Source organism: Lepidochelys olivacea (genome assembly GCF_965140295.1).
Source record: "Lepidochelys olivacea isolate rLepOli2 genome assembly, chromosome: 1".
NCBI classification, from domain to species: domain Eukaryota; kingdom Metazoa; phylum Chordata; order Testudines; family Cheloniidae; genus Lepidochelys; species Lepidochelys olivacea.
The window spans coordinates 300843527-300863385 of NC_140411.1; the positions used below are offsets into that span (position 1 = coordinate 300843527).

A 19859-nucleotide genomic window follows, 5' to 3' on the forward strand; every position below is an offset into this window, starting at 1 on the left:
TCTTTGGATCTACCTTTCAGGTAGTTAAAAGCAGCTATCAAATCCCCCCTCATTCTTCTCTTCCGTAGACTAAACAATCCCAGTTCCCTCAGCCTCTCCTCATAAGTCATGTGTTCCAGACCCCTAATCATTTTTGTTGCCCTTTGCTGGACTCTTTCCAATTTGTCCACATCCTTCTTGTAGTGTGGAGCCCAAAACTGGACACAGTACTCCAGATGAGGCCTCACCAATGTCGAATAGATGGGAACGATCAGGTCCCTCAATCTGCTGGCAATGCCCCTACTTATACACCCCAAAATGCCATTGGCCTTCTTGGCAACAAGGGCACACTGTTGACTCATATCCAGCTTCTCGTCCACTGTCACCCCTAGGTCCTTCTCTGCAGAGCTGCTGCCTAGTCATTCGGTCCCTAGTCTGTAGCGGTGCATTGGATTCTTCTGTCCTAAGTGCAGGACTCTGCACTTGTCCTTGTTGAACCTCATCAGATATCTTTTGCCCAATCCTCCAATTTGTCTAGGTCCCTCTGTATCCTATCCCTACCCTCCAGCATATCTACCACTCCTCCCAGTTTAGTGTCATCCACAAACTTGCTGAGGGTGCAATCCACATCATCCTCCAGATCATTAATGAAGATATTGAACAAAACCGGCCCCAGGACTGACCCTTGGGGCACTCCGCTAGATACCGGCTGCCAACTAGACATGGATCCATTGATCACTACCCATTGAGCCTGACAATTTAGCCAACTTTCTACCCACCTTGTAGTGCATCCATCCAGCCCATACTTCTTTAACTTGCTGACAAGAATACTGTGGGAGACCGTGTCAAAAGCTTTGCTAAAGTCGAGGAATAACACGTCCACTGCTTTCCCTTCATCCACAGAACTAGTTATCTCATCATAGAAGGCAATTAGGTTAGTCAGGCATGACTTTCCCTTGGTGAATCCATGCTGACTGTTCCTGATCACTTCCCTCTCATCTAAGTGCTTCAGAATTGATTCCTTGAGGACCTGCTCCATGATTTTTCCGGGGACTGAGGTGAGGCTGACTGGCCTGTATTTCCCAGGATCCTTCTGCTTCCCTTTTTTAAAGATTGGCTCCTCTGAACTCTGTACATTTGGACTGATGGTAACTAAAGAAGGTCAAAAAAAATGTCCCAATAATACCTTTAAATCCTCTGTAAAACATTCCTAGAACAGGTTGTTTGGGTTTTTTTTACACAACATATGTGGCTTATAAAGAATACACAGTGGTGTGATTTAAAGGTTTTACTCACACTTTTTGAAATGACATGTACAACTCAGCCAATTTTTTTTCCACTCATTTGTAATGTGGTCATTCTGACTTCATGCAAATTAAATTAAACCTTTAGCCCACATCACACCATCATGTACGCTTCCTCTATATACACACCATGCTGTGTTTATATGCCTCTTCTGTGAAATGATCTAAAGTAAAGCGTTAACACAATCTAAAAATGAGGGAAAGGACAGGAAAAAGCCCCAACAAATTTCAAGCCACTAGCAAAATGTCTTCCATTTATTTTCAAATCAAAAGTGTCCTCTTTAAATTTGCAAAATATGGCTGCTTCCAAGCTTTGAATTAATTTCTGCACTATTCAGCTCTATTGCTTCACTGTCTTATGCTTTCTAAGCACTTTAAAAAGATGTACGGTATTAAAAGGGATATCGGCACTATTATACATTTTACTTAGGATTTCTGGTTCTGTCATCAGGATAATGACTTCTGACTTTTTAGACTCTGCATTCAGGAACTGGATGATTGCCTTATTTAAAACAGTGCATCTATTATTGCCACTTACTGCATATAAAAATACAAGATAAGGTTGCAATTAAGATACAAAATGCCATCACATAAAAATGTAAAATAGTGTCCCTACACTTTCCCACAAATGTTTTCAACTTTGTCCATTAGGAAAAACAAGATAAGGAGAGAACTTTTAGACCACAGTTTGACAGAAAACTATCTGCTTAAAATGTTGTTTGGAGAGACAAAACTATATTCTCCCCTTTTGGGAAATGTTAATTTAAATTATTCCTCAAAACAACTCAACTGGCACAATCAGTTGAATTAACCTGCATTGGTGTTGCTTCACTAATGTTTAATGCATAAGCCTATTTTCTATTCTTCAGATTGCATTCTGAATACATCTTGGGGTAATACTTTAAAGTATATGGAAATATTTATAGTGTCAAAGTAGTATCGAACTATAAATGAATGAAAGAACAAGAGATCAAAGGCTTGATTCCTTGATTCAACATTAACTTCACTGTTAATTTCCATTTACACTGGTGCCAGATCAGTAACAGACCTCTAGTCTAAAGTGACTTTGAAATAACTGCACATACGCCTACACACTAGAACCGAACAGACAGTGTCCATGTTTATGCACATACTTTGATAGTTAAACATTTTTTTTAAAGGGTACTGTTCACAGAAGTGAATGTGTACTATCTAAATTATTTGGGTCTTCACATATGCAGCTGGAGGATACAGAGAGAATATAGAATATTCAAATGAGGGTGCGCACCTGTCATTTGTTGTACAGGTTTGCAGGTTAAGAGTCTCATTGAATTGCCAGCTGCTCGAGCAGATAGCAGTTGCAGCCAAATCAGCTTCTTATCATTTCTGTACAGCCAAAAGATTGTGACACATTCTTTCAGATAGATACCTTGAACCATTATCCACATCGTTGTTGCTTCAAGATTAACCAACTGCAATGAACTCTACATAGGGTACACCTTTAAAAGGATGTGGAATCTGAGCCTGATGCACAGTGGCTGTTTAGTAAGCAGATATCCCATCTTAAGCATAGTGAGCCTGTGCTTCATGACCTGCACTGGGCTGCCTGTGTATTTCTGGGTGGCGTTTAAGGTGTTGGCCTTACCTTTTAGATCCTAAACAGCTTAAACCTCTATCTACCTGAGAGAATATCACCCTGTGCCATGACACCAAAGTTGAGATCAGCAGAGGAACCTGAGCTCAAGCACTGCTTATATAATTGAGAAGGGGCTGCTGGCCACGTTCTCGCTAAGAAAGCCCTATGAATTTTGAATTCGCTCCCCTCCCTTCATCCAAAATAGCTGCTTCTTGTATCACCATAAATCTCCAATAATTTGATGTTAAAATATCATTAAAAGCAGATGTGCACAGAAAGCTCTTTTACTTTGGATGCTTCAGAACTTCAGAGAATTAAATCCCAGCATTCACTTACTCCCTGAGCCAAATTTTATACTTGTAAATAAGCTACTGCATAATTAGATTTACAATAGGTTGTATCATTTATTCAGACTGTTGATGAAGTTAGTTAAGAGAAGAAGGCTGTTCTGGTCCTTCAAGTTGGATACTGGTGCTGTCTCACAAAGCCAGCTGCTGGGCATTTTATCTTCTTGACAATATAGTTCTTAGTCCCCGCACACTGAAGCTCTATTCAAAAATTAAACTAGCTGGGTATAAATACAAGCCTTCATTTTCTCAAGAGTGAATAATATTAACAGATACAAATCCTGCTTTTTTTTAAAAAACAGAAAACTTTCTGACAAGCAAGGTATTATACATAAAGGTCTTCTGAAGAAAGAAGTACTTTAAACAATACATGTTCTTTCATGTTGCATTTTAAAAGAATTTAAGATCTGCCGAACAACAGAAGAACAGGGTATTTATTATGCCTGATGTGAACATTTGGCAGGTCCTACTTTAATTTTTTTTAACTGCAACTAGTCATTTAATAATTTGCAATTACTAGTTTATATGAACATTTTCTTGTTTTCATACACAAACATCTATCTTTGCAGCAAATTTTTTTTAAAAGAGTATTTCTTCTGGGGGAGTTCCTGAACTGGTCACAGTCTTAGGAAAAAATGGGGAACTTTTTTTTAAGAAGGCTTTTAAACCTTGCATCTGCAATGACACACCTACAATTACAGCAGTGGTCACCAAGCAGTCAATCGCGATTGACTGGGAGATCCTAGAGGATCTCCCAGTTGATTGCGATCTCCGGTAGTGCAGTGTGGCTGCCGCTAAGGGAGACTCCCGGCCTACCTTGGCCCCACGCCACTCCCGGAAATGTCCAGCGCAGCCTCAGGGGCAGGGATCTCTTTCCACGCACTTCTCCTGCCTGCTAGCACAGCCCCCACAGCTCCCATTGGCTGGGAGAGCTGCGGGGGTGGTGCTTACAAAGAGGGACAGCGCAAAGAGCCACGTGCCCCCATACCTCACAGGGTCCGCAGGGGCCCATTGGTCCCTTTCAGGAGCATGGTGGAGCTGAGGTAGGCAGGGAGCCTGCCTTAGCCTCACTGCGCTGCCAACCGGGAGCTTCCGGAAGCAGGTGCTGTCTGGCTTGGAGGCCGCATGCCAATCCCCTTACCTGAGCCCCCTCCCGGATCCAGCACCCCATACCCTCTTCTGCACCCCAAACCCTACCCTGAGACCCCTTCTGGAGCCAGCACCCCAAACCACTTCCTGTACCCCAACCCTCCTCTCCAGCCCTGACCCCACTCCCAGAGCCAACACCCTGTACTTGCTCCTGCACCCCAACACTCTGCCACAGCCCAGAGTCCCCTCCTGCACCCGAACTCCCTCCTAGAGCTTGCACCCCTCACCCCCTCCTGCACCCCAACCCCCTGCCTCAGGCTCAGCCCAGAGCCCCCTCCCACACTGCGAACCCGTTGGCCCCAGCCCAGAGCCTGCACCCCCTCCTGAACCCCAGCCCCCTGCCCCAGCCTGGTGAAAGTTAATGAGCGTGGGAGAGAGCAAGTGACCCGGGAGGGGGGAGGAGAATGGCGTGAGCGGGGCAGAGCTTTGGGGAAGGGACAGAGGCTGGGTTGCCCTTAGATTCAAAAAGTGATTTGGGGCATAGAAAGGTTGGAGACCACTGAATTACAGGCATACAAGATAGAATTTAGATGTCTAACTATTTTCTTATACCTGCGTTAAATGCCAGCATAGGATTGGAGAGGCAAAGGCCCCCAGGGAAAGACAAGAAAAAGAGCCTCAGGATGTGCTTATGATGGGGTGCTAATCCTTCTGCTTATGGGGGAAGGAAAACCAAAGCAGTCACATGCTGTCCTGAAGCTCCTGTTCTGCCACTAGTGGTGCTTGTTTGGAGAATAAGGGCAAACACTGAATAATGGCAACAGCTAAATCCTCAATCTATTAACTAGTAAGGCCTATGTTCCTGAGTATTACTTACAGCATTGCAAGTTTTTTTTCCATTTTGAACAATGTGTCCTTTTGCGAGAAGAAAATGCTCAAAGTTAATCTCAAAATTTGGGTTTGGTGGTTCATTTTTGTCAACCCACCTCCCAACTGATAATTTCAAGGTTTTTATTTTTCCCTTTCAGAAAAACAGTGGGTTATTTTGAGGTCAAAAATATTATTAAAAATAAAAAACACAAGAACCCTGGTCAGTCAGAAAATGCTTTGCCCATCTGTTTTCACAAACATTTAGGGCTTATAGGTGGTTCAAGAAACAACTGAAAGGCTCTCTAAACATTACACACCAAAAATCAAAGGATCAGTGTTGCAAGGCAGACTATTTAAATATACTAACTGCATTTGGTATTGCAAATTGTAGTTCAGTGTATGAGCACTCACAGCATCAAATGGGTTCCAAATACTACTACTATATATCAAAATAAACAAGCACACACACATTTAAGGTACGGTCAGAAATGTAGCTTATTGCATACTCTAGCCATCACAATTGGATAATTGTTTAGATACAGTCTACAGTGTTATTCTGAATATTAATTCACACAACCACAGTTAAAACCTGCAACTGATAAAAGCATATATTGAAATAATTTACGTACATGTTTTATAAAATTAATTGTGATATCCACCTTTCATCATCTAGTAGATGTTAGACATATAAATCTACAGGTTTCAGAGTAGCAGCAGTGTTAGTCTGAATTCGCAAAAGAAAAGGAGTACTTGTGGCACCTTAGAGACTAACAAATTTATTTGAGCATAAGCTTTCACGAGCTACAGCTCACGCACACGAAAGCTTATGCTCAAATAAATTTGTTAGTCTCTCAGGTGCCACAAGTCCTCCTTTTCCTATATAAATCTACGTATCAGCATTATTTCTGCACCTTACACTACTGAACATGTTCCTCTGCTAAACTGCAGTGTCATTTCAAATACTCTAACCATTAAAGCACTGGAGAACCTATGCAGTCTATTATTTAAGCAAGACGGACTCCTTTAGAGGTTTTTAACACTTACCAAAGATGAAAGAAAGGTCACACAATATTCTAGCTAGTTATTAAAAGGCAGGGTCCCCTCTCATGGATGTTTATTTTATGTTTTATTTATTTCTGTGCATAACTAGGCTATAGAGTCTAATTTCAAATCCTCTTCTATCTATTCCCTCAATCTGAGTGCAGCAGATCACGCTGCAAGAGGATTTTTGAGATCTGTACTGCCCTTGCAAATTAGTGTTCACAGTGCTTTCATTTCCTCCTACAAATGCTAACATGTATGGTGAGCTTGTCTACAACAAGCATCTACAAGCACTAGTTCCAGGATAAAATTGTTTGTTACCCTAGCCTAAGCCTAACTGACAATCAATTAACTCCAGGTAAAAACAGTCCAGCATAGACATACCCTTTGGGCCACACACTCACCCACTCTTAGCTTCACACCTACTTTTATACAGTCCTTTGAGCTTATTATGGTCTTTCTATTTTTTGATTGCCATTTACCTGCTATTTCCTCCTCTTTCAAATTTATCTTCACATTTTACTGTATTCTATTTAGGTTTTTATACTGTACCCATTACTGTCATCTGTGACTCTTTTCCCATTATTCCTGCCTATGTTGGCTCCCTCACCAATGATTTCTCCACCCCCTCCCTTATTTCAACTGTTATATCCTACCTTGGCTGGTCTATGTTGTAAACTTTTTTGGTCAAAGGCTGTTGTGTCTATTATTTTCCCTACAGAGCACCATTAACATTGACAGTACTAAATATGAAAAGGAGTACTTGTAGCACCTTAGAGAGACTAACAAATTTATTTGAGCATAAACTTTCATGAGCTACAGCTCACTTCATCGGATACAACTAACACGGCTGCTACTCTGAAACCTGTCAGTACTAAATATGATTATCTGAAGTACACTACTCATATGTTCTTGGCTTAATGTTCTCTGCTCCAGCTAAACAGACTCCCTAAATCCCTTCCACCAAATGTACAGAGTCCCAATGTAACAGACTGCAAACACTGTGCATCTTCCAAGGCAACAGTTCCTTCTTTCCCTTTTCTTCTCTCACTTTCTCAAAGAACTTACCACAGTTCAACAAAGCCAACTCAGTACCTCTAACAGTTCACTCCACTATGTCAAAATTAGCTTCTAAACACTGAAATACACTGAAAGCACAAACCTGAGACAACCCAGAATTCATGTAGTATCAGACAGTCTGACCAATAGAGTCACCAATATATTCCAGAAAATGTTGGCTCAACTCCCCATGTATACGCACTACCCTAACTTAACTGCACTGAATCCTCCTCTAATTTACATTTTGCATCACAAACTGTCATGGATCAAGATGGTATTTGTGACAGTCTGTATTCCTATGTTCTCCCCTTTTACAAGATGATAAATTTTGTACAAAGGATGCCTCGTGAAGTATCATCTGAAAACTCAATCTGCTGATCATTGTTGTCCTGGTAAAATATCTGTGGCAACGTTCTATGTAAATCTATAAAATTCTACTGTATGATATCACTGAGACATGTTCCAAGTTTAGAAAAGCAGGCATAAACCAGTTTCCTCAGAGACAAAAGGCAAACTGACACCTCATCCAGGTGTCAACAAAATCAAATTGACAATCACCTGGTTAACCGGCCATTCTTTGGCAGGGAAAAGGGTGTGAGCGAGAAATTTACATCTTGGCAAAGGAACAGCTGGATGTTCCCATCCCCACTGACCTTCTGTCTCCTAAACCCCAGCTGGAGATTATTTTCAAAGAAAAAAAAAAGAATGATAAAGGGAACAGATGACCCAAAATACTCTTCCCTTTCTCTCTGCGCATGGCATCAACACCACCTTAAGGACAAGGAAAGTAACACTGAACTGGGGGAGGAGTCCTCGCTGAAAGGGTTCCAGCCAGCAAGACTGCTGAACCACGTGGTGAGAGAGACCCTTTGTTTTGAATTCATTTAGCTTGTTAAGTTAGACGATAGGTTTTTTTTACCTTTTATTTTCTTGTAATCACTTCTTACTTTTATGCCTCATTACTTGTAATCACTTAAAATTTTTCTTCCTGTACTTAATAAACTTGTTTTACTGTTTTATCTTAACCAGTGTTTGGATTGAAGTGTTTGGGAAACTCCATCTGAGATAACAGGGTTTGTGCATATCATTTTCTATTAATAAAATGACAGGCTTTATATGAGCTTGTATTGTCCATGAGAGTGCTGGGCAGTAGTAAGATGCACATTTCTGGGGGCAAGTGGGGGACTGGGAATTTGCTGGTATTACTCTGCAATGTAATTCATGAGTGGCTGGCTGTAGCACTCATACAATATAACTGGGAGTGATTTACATACTGGAGGTTGTGTGGGCACAGTTCAGGAGTGGTTGCTCTCACAGCGAAACAGTATAAAAGGCACCCCAGGTTAGAGAATTGAGAGGACACAGGTGTCCATCAGTCCAGACTGTACCCTGGTAATGTCACAGTACAATCATACAAGATGCAAGTGTAAGCCTCAGACGGAAGAATAAGGATACAAACAACCAGACTGCTTTCTGATGTGTTCAAAAAAAGATTTGGAGATATGGAACAAAAAAAACATATTGTGTTGTGTGCCCCAAGCCCCATCTGGACCCAAGGAAAAAGAAAACACAGCAAACTCAAAATATACACTATAGATTTTAATCAGTAAGTCGGTATAAGATTCCCAAATCGAATAAGCTGCAGAGGCAAGAAGCCAGGACAGAACAAATTAGAGTAATGGTCTGATGGCAGACTGTAACTGCAGCCACTCACAAATCCTTTTGCTATCACAGGATTGCACATGTGCTACACATCTCAATCATCACAGAATTATAGAAATTAGAGCGGAAAAAACAAATATATAGTTCGTATTAAGTTTCTCAATCTCCATATCTGTATAGACTTGTTTCAGAGTGTTTTGTCCTGGCTATTTGTAAATGACTCAAGTGGCAGAACTTCCATTATTTGCCTTTGGAGACTATTCTATAGTCTAATACAAATATGATTTTTTTGATATTCAGAACAAGCTTTCCTTTGCTTAATTTGATCTAGTTTCTCCTACTTATACCATTTTGGATCACTCTAAACAATTGCTCTCCTTCCCTACTCTTACACAGCTGTTTTTATCTCTCCATAACTCTATGTTCTTTTTTCAAAAACTTAGCCCCAATATGAATGTGATGCATAATCATCACAATCTGGATCAAGAAACTAACTAGTCAATGGCCAGCTCGTGTTAATTGACCTGCAGAGAACAACAGATGTGTGATTAAGTTATATTTTAAATAAATAAATGCTTTTTAAGAGATTTAGTAGAACTTGTACTATTCTGCTACAGTGAGATCTTGCACCAACTTGCTCTGTTTGGCAGTCCAGATAAATTCTGATTGGCAGTTAATTGTGCCATTCATAAAAACAGTGCTTTGATGTTTTTACAAGAATCATAGTTTTGCATTTTGTATTTTTGGAAGCCATGTGTGTTTACATGGTTTGCTGCTGACTATGTAAATAAAACTGGTATTATAAATTGCAAACATTCCTATGAGCTTCTAATTCCTACTCTAAAAGGGTCCAGGTTTTAATCCATCACCTACAAGTTTTGGAATATTTCATATTTCTATTTAATTGCATTTATTTTATATCATTTACTGTATAAAATATTCCTTTATCAACTGCTGTTTTACAAGGAATCTCCCCTTATTTTTTTTTTATGTTTTCATTTGGCCTTGGATTACAATAGATACAGTCAAGAAGGGACGATAAAACCAGGTTATATGTTCCACCCTATGAAGGTTTCTCTGAACTCTTCCTTGGCCAAGAGCAAGCTTTCTATTTTGCACATCAAAATGCTTCTAGCTCATCTTTCAATTCAACTAAGAAAAAAATCCCACATGAATATTCATGTCCCTCTTGTAGGTCCCCATTACTGTCATGCTTGCTTTTTAAAGGTACAGCACTTGAAACAGAAGATCACGGGGGTTTAGGTTTTGTGAAACCCTAAAGAAATATTTCTAATTATTTTAAATGTTCTAACAATATACAGAAGTGATTTAAACAAACCATTTAATGGAAATTACTCAGAATGTGTTAAACATATATCAATTTGTTCTGTAGCATAGATGAAACTCAACTATATTCCTTTCTGGCCTTTGTCTACTGTCAGCATCTCATCAGTCTTCTCCCTCTGCACCTTTATGAACTGGACTTTCATCTTCTCTGTTCCAAGCCCGTAGTCTCTGCTCTCAGTTCTTTCTCCTCCAAGACCCCATCTTCCTGATTCCACTATGCTTTTTTCCAGCCTCCCTCTAGTTTCTGTTTGCTACAGGCACCTTCTTCTCAATTCTGTCTCCTCCATTCTAATCCCACCGCTGGACTATACAGCTTGCTCCACAACAACATTTTCTAAGTGGTCAGCATTTTTCAAATACAGTTGCCTGAAGACAGGCACCTAAGGCTGTATTTCCTGACCAGACTACATTTATTCGTTTAGGTTTATAAAAGGTAACCAAGACATGGTCTGAGAAACTCTGCTGCCACTACAAGATTTAAAGATAAAACTAGGGAGAATAACTTTGAATTAGGGGTTGGCTTCAAATATTCCAGCCCAATCAAACTGAGAAGGGAAAAGTATGCAAACCCTGTCCACATGTGCCACACAATATCTGAAATTCCCTTCCGAAAACAGAAGGACAAAACACTTATATGGATGCCTATATACCGTAGCGATGGGCACGCTATAAATATGTAAGACAAATCTTTCTATCGACATTAACTTTTGAGCTAGGCCTGGCATTTTATTTTTAAGTCACAAAGAGTCACCAACTCTCAGCTCACTTCTGCAGCAACCAAAACTGAAATGCACGTTTCTCCTCTCACTTACATGGATACAAAAGCCAGCATAACTCTACTGGAGTCACTCCTAATTTACACTGATGGGAGAAACAGGAGAATCAAGCCTCTTCATTGTGCATGTGAATTATATATATGCACACATTCAGTTTTTTTAATTTTGATATCTGTTGCTGTACATACTGGACCAAATCCATCCCTAGTGCTATGCTGACAACTCTCACAATCTGATTGCTGTACTTAAAGCTCCAGCTTCTGGAGACAATTATATGAGAATCTCAGCTTTCATTTTAAAAGGATGAAGTTTCTAGTCACCATGTTTTCATGGAAAAGCTTAACATATGTGACACAATTTGAATCCTGAAAGCACAAAATCCAAAAGACAGATAAAAGGAATGCATTTTTTTTTTTCAATCTCATGATTTCTTGGGGATTAACATAATTTTTGAATTTGTCAGTACTGCTAGTAACATTCCATTGACTTGAGTCAGATCCTCAACCTCACTCCAGCCCCTATGTACTAGGTAAAAATGCCAGAGCAGTGTAAAGAGTCTCTAAAAGTCCCAGCTCTGGATGGGGAAGTATCAGCCAATACAGCAATTGAGGATAACAGCAGCAGGCTGTCCTTCCAAATACCCCCTCTCAAGCTCAACTAGCCAAGGAGTGTGCTGGGGCAGGAAAAAGAGCATCAGGACCAGGGCCACACATAGTGCTGTGGAGAGTCTGGACAGCACATGGGACTGTCTAAATCAGTCATTTTCAAACTTTTTTTCTGGTGACCCATTTGAAGAAAATTGTTGATGTCCGAGACGCAACAGAGCTGGGGATGAGGGGTTTGGGGTGTGGGAGAGGCTCAGGGCTGGGGTCAGGAATGAGGGGTTCAGGGTGTGGGAGAAGATGCTGGGCAGGGTTGGGGGGATGGCGTGCAGGTTCTGGGGTGGGGCCGGGGATGAGGGGTTTGGGGTGCAGGAAGGGGCTCCGGGTTTCAGAAGCTCAGGGCTGGGGCAGAGGATTGGGGTGTGGGCTTACCTCGGGGGCCTCCTGGCACAGCAGGGGTACTAAGGCAGTCTTCCTACCTGTCCTGGCACTGCAGACCACGCTGCACCCCAGAAGTGGCCAGCAGCAGTTCCGGCTCCTAGGTGGAGGCGCACAAGTGGCTCCACGCGGCTCTCGCCTGCAGTCAGTGCCACCCCCCCCCCAGATCCCATTGGCCAGGAACCAGCCAATGGGAGAGCGCAGCCGGTGCTTGGGGCACGGTGCAGAGCCCCATAGCCCCTGCTGCCTACGAGCCACACCTGCTGCTGGCCACTTCCAGGGCGCAGCGTGGCATCATAACAGGTAGGGATTAGCCTCCCTTAGCCGGGTAGCACTTCCGACAGGACTTTTAATGACCCAGTCGGCAATGCTGACCAGAGCCACCATGACCCAGTGCCTTACATCCTGCGACCCAGTACTGGGTCACGACCCGCAGTTTGAAAACCACTGGTCTAACTTACACTATGTGCTACTCCAGCCACCAGAGTTACCAGCCTTTCCAGAGGGGATAATAGCTGCATTAAATTATTACAAACATCTTTTAACAGCCCTTTTTTAACTGACAGATTGTACTCTCAGGGAAATGATAGGAACATGCACTGTTAACCTTTAAATGACCTGTTTTAAGCACTGGTAATGCCCCATATAACTGAACTGAAAATCTGCCAATACCTAAGCAATTCTCTTTCTACTTTCTATTCCTTTTACTGTTCTTCTCCCAAGTAACTAATCTTTTCTGCTTCTGAACTTCTTTCTGAGGATTCTACCTTTCCTCCTGATCTATTCTATTTTTCACTTTTACCTTCATTAGCTATCTTTTCCACTGTTTCTCCAATTCATACCACAATTTTACATGCCAATTGGTTTCCAAAAGTGTACATTCTTCTTCAATCCATTCAACTCTCAATGCTCCATCAAAAACTATTGTCCTTTCTCCTCAAATCTCTTACGTATTTTATTCTCAATTCTCTCACTTTCATTGCTACTTTCTATTCAAGTCTCCAATACTTTTTGCCCTTGACCCTTTCATTTACATGACAGCCTTTCACATAATAGATGTTGCTCTCTATCCACCAACTTCTACAGCCTTTCCTTTCCACATACACTTTCCATACTACAGTAATATCCCCAGTGAGAATAGCAGGAGAAGAGGTTGTCATCACTCAGTGCCTTCTGTTAAATGATTCATCCTTACAGGTGAGTTAACACACTACCATTGAGTTCTCGGTCACAAAACGTTGTGTGAAGTTAATTTGTGCATCTACTGGTCATATACTGTACCTTAGTCTGTCCAAACCCTGTAGCAAATTTTGATTTTTTCTTCAATCAATGTAATGCATTTAAACCATTAAATGTCTCTTTATTGATGTTTTTGCTAAAAAAATGTTTTGCTGATCTTCATATTGGTGTAAACGGCATCTTACTGACCACTTTAAAAAAAAGAAAAGACAGGTCCCTTCCCAGAGTATTTTACAATCTAAATTAAAAAAACAGCATGGATGACAACAAACAGGAATGGCGAGATATTGAGGGGGACGGGAAAATGAGAAACAATTGTTATAATAGTGAAAAATCATGGCACGCTAATTTTTATAAGCATCTTGGTAACCCCTTTCTGGGATAATTATGTTTTAAAATTAATATATTCATATTTGGGGACATTGTCTAAATTGAGGACCTGAATACAGGTCAGTGGTATTAATGTATCCAGCAATTAAGTTACAGATCAACTCTATTTATTCTAAGGCAAAAATTAAACTACAGCAATAATTGTATTTAGAAATAGCTGAAATAAAAAGGTCTCAGTATATTTTAATGGTGCAGGCAAACAACACCTAATTAGGGCTAACTTATTCTTCCTTATGCCTCACCAAAATTCAGAGATCTTATGTTTAGATTTATAAAAAAAACAGAAGAGAAGCCAAGTTAGCCTTAATTGTGTCTTGTTTAACTGACAATTTGAAAGGCAAACTCTTTTTTAATGCGGCTGTTTTTTAAAATTATCACGTCTATTTCTGAACTGTTCTTTTTCCTCATTTGACTTTTTTTATTTTTTGCACAGAGATTTGGATCAAATACTAAGTATAGTTGCTCAAAGAAGAAAAAGGGTACTGTGAGCTCTTACAGGAAGATTTTATAATTCAAGCTGTTATGCTTCATACTAAAAGTTAACAAGGAGAAAGCTGTAATCACATTATGAATTGAACCATTTCAAAACTGAAACAACGCAGGAAGTAACAAAAGATCCAGATGAACATTTCTATATGTATTCAACAAGCACTACAAGAGGAAAGCTGAAGAGTGGTCAAGACGAATATTTGCAATGCAGTTAGACTAGACGAGTAAATCTGACTGTATGCCAGCTGCAAGGGCTTGCCCTTAATTTACACAATCAAATGTCTAGTGTTGCACAGTGTCTAGCATCACTACCAACAATCTTAAAAATCTCATCAGATAACTCTACTTTTACTGAGCATTTTAATCAGGGACTGAACACATTTCTAGCTATACTATGTAGCGCACTCTTTCTGTTGGTCCACCACCATCTGTCACTTATAGCTTCCAGAAATACAAAATTTTTCACTTCATACAAACGCACTCTGCACTTAAACTAAGCTATCATTCAAATTCCGACATGAGAGCTGAATTCCTTTTCTAGTGTTCTTCAACTCTGACCCAACTATACCCACTCCTTCACTGAAAAGGGCAAAGACAACAACCCAGCAAGTGGGACAGGCAAAACAGACCTCCTTTGTTCACTTCTTTTTTTTCTTTCAGTTTTCTATTGAGGTAAATAACTGAAAAGCTCAGCCAGCCTTCAGTGGCTCAGAAGAATGCAATATAGCTAGCTTGCAACTATGCTTTCCTGATCAACAAACAGTATGATGAAACTTAGGGAGCATCATTTCAACCTTAAAGAACAATGTACTGAAGCTCAGAACATCTTTTAAATTATAGTAGGAATAGTACAATTTACAATATTAATCAAACATGTATACATAAAGTGACAATATCTTTAATGTTAACACACAATAGGCACTATTTGCTTGCTATCTTAAAATTCAGCAAATCATCACTATAAAGAAAATATACTGAATTTTCTACATGCTATCAGACCACTCAAGAAGGCAATATCAGATCCACTGCATATTGCAGAGCAGATGACCTGCTACTTCATTCCCTCAGTTTACACTCCTAGGATATGCATTTTTCAGTGTTACTTTCCATTTCTTTCCTGCTCTGTACATAAAACAGAACATAAACATACATGCAATAAGAACTATTACCAGCCTGTCCTAATGCCACTTAATAACAATGTCGGCTTCAATTGTGTTTGGCTTTGTTATCTGACAGCCAAGAAAAACATAGGGTAAATAATATCTCAATTCAAGGTGATTTGGGGAAACTATGTAGCTACATATATGCAAAACAGATTTATTTAGCGTTGCTTTTTGATATTTATTCTGTAGTTTAATCTGTGTAATAGGCCAGTTAGCCTTTTTAGGACTCAGTATTTCTTATATTCAAATAGTAACTGTAGAGATTCACTTCTTTGGATAAAAAAAAAAATCATCACCTTTGTTGAATTGAAATTTCAATCCTGCACACCAATAAAACAGGTGAATTAGGGTGATGCTGTCGCTCTCCCATTAACTCTGCTGAACAATTATAATCTTGTAGTTAAAGCTTATGCTGTCATCTTTGCAGAGTCCACAGTAGAAGGCAATACCCCAACACAGCAGGATCTAACTAGCAGCACCAGCAAAGTAGTAAACACCCACCTGAATGTTTACACCATTATCCTTTTCTCTCTTACAACCCTTCTCTCTAACAACAACAGAATTAATATCAGTTAGACAATCTTTTCCACACTAGAGAAAAAGCATGCTAAGTAATGGTCAGATTCTGATGCCCTTACTCACAAGGAGTGTTCTCTTATTTTGCCAGTATTCCCATTGAGGTCAGTGAGACTAACTGCATAGTAAGGGCATCAGACTCTTTCCCCATATATTCTCCCAACTGGTAATATTTTATTTCAATGGCCTCAGCATAAAAAAAAATCCTATATTTACATTAATTTTACATCATAGATTAGATATAATTTCAGACATTTCTGACTTCAAATATTTGTTTTTGTTGTAATTTGTATTAAAAATATTCACTTGTTTAACCATTTAAGTCATTTGCTCAGTAATTAAACATTTTAAAATGAGTACAGCCATCAACTAATTGCATATAGATTTCCCTGAAATGCTTATAATATAACCTACCTCAAATACATGGAAATATAAGAGATAAAATAGTTTGAATTAAAAATAGAATGTCTGTTGCCCCTGCAAATTGGTTTTCAAATAAATTTTTATATCAATATTGTACCATCTGAACAATTTCTTCCATTTTTCAGCTCACATATTTATAGATATTTGTTGACCAAAGTTTGAGACTTTTCTCTCAGCACATCTGGAGAACTGAAATCTAAAATGAGGCCAAATGACACTGAGTAATGCCCAGCTCTGCGCCTAGCCCTATCAATTTCAGTTTTAAAGTGTAATGTTAATTATGTCAAACAACTGGAAAAGATGAAGAAGTTGATCATATGGCTACTGGAATTAATGGAAGTTTTACCATTGACTTCAATGAGTGCAGGATTAGGTTTTAAACTTTTATCCACTGTTCCACACTATGTACTAAACACATTTTTAATTTGAGTCTAAACAGCAAAGCAACGGAAATACTACAAGGCTGAAGAATGGGAACACCAGTGAAAGTGCTAATCTTCACTGCCTCAATCAAAAGGTTTTGTCCGAGTAAAGAGTGCAAAATTGGACGCTACATAAGCAGAAAAATTCACATCCCTAACAGTATTAGACTCCCAAACTACAGTCTCACACTATTGTTATGTTCTTTACCTCACAATACAAACACCAAAGAAACGTTTTGCACTACCTTTCTTAATCGGATGGCCAATAGGGATCAGCGCTGGCGATTTGACAGAAGCACAATATCGTCTTAAATTTTTAACAGCTTGGAAGTCTTGTGATTTTTCCTGATAATCAGATATAACTTACTATTGAACTATAAGCCCTTGATTGAAATACATTCAACGCTTCAAAAATAACCTTTTGTGCTTGATGGTATAGTAGCAGATCAAGGTCAGGTTAATTATTACTTTTTAACTAACAGGTAAATACTTTTGCCACACCGACTTTATGTTCATTTTCTGCCAGTTACCATTAAAAGGGAAGAAGCAGAGAAAAGGTGCAGATGAACACCGCAGTATCTATGTACTGTTAAGTTGTTGCAACCATACAGTATACTGTATTTCCCGGTATGTGCATATAAATTTAACCACAAGGAAAATGCCGAAAGGCATCTTTGGGTTAAAAATAAAATGGTTCTACTAAATACATTGTACACTCCCAAACTACAATGATACATTTGACAGGTTTCAAATTAAACTAGATTGTGCTGGTCGAATGGCCGTCTGTATAACGAAAAGGAGGACTTGTGGCACCTTAGAGACTAACCAATGTATTTGAGCATAAGCTTTCATGAGCTACAGCTCACTTCATGCTCACGAAAGCTCATGCTCAAATAAATTGGTTAGTCTCTAAGGTGCCACAAGTCCTCCTTTTCTTTTTGCGAATACAGACTAACACGGCTGTTACTCTGAAACCTGTCTGTATAACAGGATACAGCTAAAAAGAAAAAACAGCACTAATGATAATTCACTAATGCTTTAGTAGCAGCGAATGATCCCCCAGCAATAGGTCCAGTACTCATGAGAAAACTGCTCTAGGGACAGGAAAAGCGTTTAACAGCGTGCAGGGGACTCTTCAACCCTAATCCCATGCAGTTTGCTACTTCAGCATAGACAGCTCCTTCCGTGTATTGCCAGGGAGACAGGAGGAGGAGGGGAGGAGGAGAGGAGGAGGAGGGGGCCGGGTGGCGTGGGTGGGAGGACAGGGCAGCAGCTACAGCGGCCTGCCTGAGCCAAGGGAGGCAGCTCCTTCCCTTCGCCGTTGCGCATTTGCAACCCACTTACGTGCAAGGGTGCGAAAAGGCGGCCTGCGGGAGGCAGGGGAAGCGGGCGCCCCGCCAAGCAGGCAGCCTGTTGCCCCCTGCTCTGCGCGTGAAATGGCGACCTCCCCGGCTCAGCGGAGCGCGCCGCGTGCGAGGCCAGCCCGGCGGGGCTGGATCCCGGTCCGCGGAGACGGAGCGCGACGCGCGCAGCGTCTCCGGCCGTGGCCGGGCGGGGGCAGCAGGGATGGGAGAGACTCTCCCAGTCTCAGCATCAGTGCGGGCGTCGGCACGGTCAGGCTGCCCCCGCATGCACCCAACTGAGCACCGCACACCGGCCCCCAGGCAGCTCCAGCCACCTGCCGCTGGCAGACCGTGCCCCGGCACCAGGCAGCCCTCCCAGCCCGCCCCTGTAGCGCTGCCCCGGCGGGAAGGAGCCTGGCCAGGGCCAGGCAGGGGAGCCACACAGGCACCCCCACCCCGGGGCGGCGGGCAGCGCGCCGATAGGGAAACACACACACGCCTGTGCGCACGTCCCTGGAGGTGGGTGTATAAACAGCTCCCTACACAGCCCGGGGCCACCGCACACCCATGCAGGTGCCTTGCTCACGCGCACACAAACCCTGGGGGACTGGACGCCGGCCTCGCCCGCCAGCCGCCCCGGAGCAAGGCTCCAGCAGACCCCTCCGTGCCCGCCGGCCCCCGCCCTGCACAGCCCCGGCGGGGGCGGGGCGGTCCAGCTGGGCGCGCGCCCGCCGGGCTGCCTGGGCATTTGGGGGCAGCCGGCGCAGGACACCGGGAGGCGGAGGGTCGCGCGTTCCCCATGCCCGGCGCTGCAGCGGCGCCACCTCTCCCCGCTGCCACAGGGCCCGGCGAGGCGGCGGCCTCTCCCCAGGCTCCCCCCGCTGACGGTACTCACGGGTGGCTGCGGCCCCGCTGCCCGGCTCGGGGTGGTGGTACGGCGCGCACCTCCCGCGGCGAGCCCCTGGCCCTCCTCCCCGCTCGGCAGGCTGGAGCAAAGCGCGCCGGCAGGCGCGCTCCCGAGCCTATCCCCTCCCCACCGCCCCCGACAGTGCTGCGGGGCGCGCGCCCGCCCGCCTGGAGGGAGCTGAGCAGGCTGGGAGCGCGCGCGCGCGCGCCCGCCGGACAGACGGCAGCGGCCGGCGGCGAGCTGCTGCTCTGCCCCGCACACCTGGCCGGGGGGGAGGCGGCGCGCCCCGGGCGCCTGGGCTCGTTAATGCCACGGTGCGCGCGCCTCGGCTCAGGAGGTTGTGCAGCGCAGATACGTGAATACAATTGTCCCGGCCACTTGTCACAGCCCGCGAGACGGAGAACAGCCACTCGTATCCTAGGCGTGTGCGCTAAGGAAAGGTGACCCTAGACATCTACCGCTGCTACAAGGATTTCCCACATTGGGGGGAGGGGCTATTCCACCTGAAACATTTTTTTTTTCTAAACAGACTAGTCCGTCCCCCAGTGTTTAGTAAAGAATAAACCAAACCGCCTTTTCTTATATGTCTACACTACGAAATTAGGTCGAATGTATAGCAGTCGGTTTTTTAGAAATCGTTTTTATACAGTGGATTGTGTGTGTCCCCACACAAAATGCTCTTCGTGCATTAGCTCGGCTGAGTGCTTCCACAGTACCGAGGCTAGTTGACTTCCAGAGCATTGCACTGTGGGTGGCTATCCCACAGTTCCCGCAGTCT

The 19859-nt window shown here is 42.5% G+C and overlaps 1 protein-coding gene across 21 annotated transcripts in view; it reads right to left on the reverse strand.

The window, feature by feature from the left end:
• NRCAM (neuronal cell adhesion molecule) overlaps positions 1-19185 on the reverse strand; it is a 280578-nt gene extending 261393 nt beyond the window's left edge. For all 21 annotated transcript variants that reach the window (XR_014713314.1, XR_014713315.1, XM_084641215.1 and 18 more), the window contains exon 1: positions 19070-19185. The gene's annotated coding sequence lies outside the window, so the exon portion shown is untranslated. The remainder of the gene's footprint in view (positions 1-19069) is intronic.
• Positions 19186-19859: the final 674 nt, after the last annotated feature.